The sequence below is a fragment of the Arachis hypogaea genome, chromosome 13, assembly GCF_003086295.3.
Source record: "Arachis hypogaea cultivar Tifrunner chromosome 13, arahy.Tifrunner.gnm2.J5K5, whole genome shotgun sequence".
NCBI classification, from domain to species: Eukaryota; Viridiplantae; Streptophyta; class Magnoliopsida; order Fabales; family Fabaceae; genus Arachis; species Arachis hypogaea.
Genome location: NC_092048.1, coordinates 50,457,505 through 50,458,711, shown reverse-complemented (window position 1 = coordinate 50,458,711; position 1,207 = coordinate 50,457,505). Strand labels below are relative to the sequence as shown.

The 1,207-nt window shown below is 40.4% G+C and overlaps 1 non-coding gene across 1 annotated transcript; it reads left to right on the top strand.

Annotated features, from left to right (window-relative positions):
- Nucleotides 1-432: 432 nt before the first annotated feature.
- Nucleotides 433-541, top strand: LOC112740040 (small nucleolar RNA R71). Its single transcript, XR_003170976.1, has one exon. It is a non-coding gene; the product is annotated as a small nucleolar RNA R71 (small nucleolar RNA).
- The last annotated feature ends 666 nt before the right edge of the window (nucleotides 542-1,207 follow it).

Genomic DNA, 1,207 nt, shown 5'->3' with positions numbered 1-1,207 from the left:
AATGATTTCTCCATGTTGAGTTATAGGTGTTTCTATAAGGTTCACCTAAATAATTTACCTCTGCTATTGCATGGTTCCCAGGATCATAAGCTTCTTCTTCAGAAGATGCCTCATGAGTACTGTTGGATGCAGCTTGCATTCCATTCAGACTCTGAGAAATCATATTGACTTGCTGAGTCAATATTTTATTCTGAGCCAATATGGCATTCAGAGTATCAATTTCAAGAACTCCCTTCTTCATAGGCGTCCCATTACTCACAGGATTCCTCTCAGAAGTGTACATGAACTGGTTATTAGCAACCATGTCAATGAGTTCTTGAGCTTCTGCAGGCGTTTTCTTTAGGTGTATGGATCCACCTGCAGAAGTATCCAATGACATTTTAGCTAAGTCAGACAGACCATCATAGAAGATATCCAGGATGGTCCATTCTGAAAGCATGTCAGTAGGACACTTTTTGGTCAGTCCTTTGTATCTCTCCCAAGCTTCATAGAGGGATTCACCTTCTTTCTGTCTGAAGGTCTGAACGTCCACTCTAATTTTACTAAGCTTTTGAGGAGGAAAGAACTTGGCTAAGAAAGCCTTGACCAGCTTATCCCATGAGTTCAGGCTATCCTTAGGTTGGGAATCCAACCAGAGTCTAGCTCTGTCTCTTACAGCAAAAGGGAAAAGCATGAACCTATAGACTTCAGGATCTACTCCATTAGTCTTTACAGTATCACATATCTGCAAGAATTCAGTTAAGAACTGAAAAGGATCTTCAAATGGAAGTCCATGAAACTTGCAGTTCTGCTGCATCAGAGAAACTAATTGAGGTTTCAGCTCAAAGTTGTTTGCTCCAAAGGCAGGAATGGAGATGCTTCTTCCATGTAAATTGGAATTTGGTGCAGTAAAGTCACCAAGCATTCTCCTTGCATTGTTGTTGGGTTCGGCTGCCATCTCCTTTACTTGTTCGAAATTTTCAATCAAGTTGTCTCTGGATTGTTGTAATTTAGCTTCTCTTAATTTCCTCTTCAGAGTCCTTTCAGGTTCTGGATCAGCTTCAACAAGAATGCCCTTTTCTCTGTCCCTGCTCATAAGAAAGAGGAGAGAAAAAGAAAAGAAGAGGAATCCTCTATGTCACAGTAAAGAGGTCCCTTATTGTTAGTAGAAGAAAAGAAGAAGAGAAAAATCTGAACTCAGAAAGAGAGAGAGAGAGCGTTCGGATTT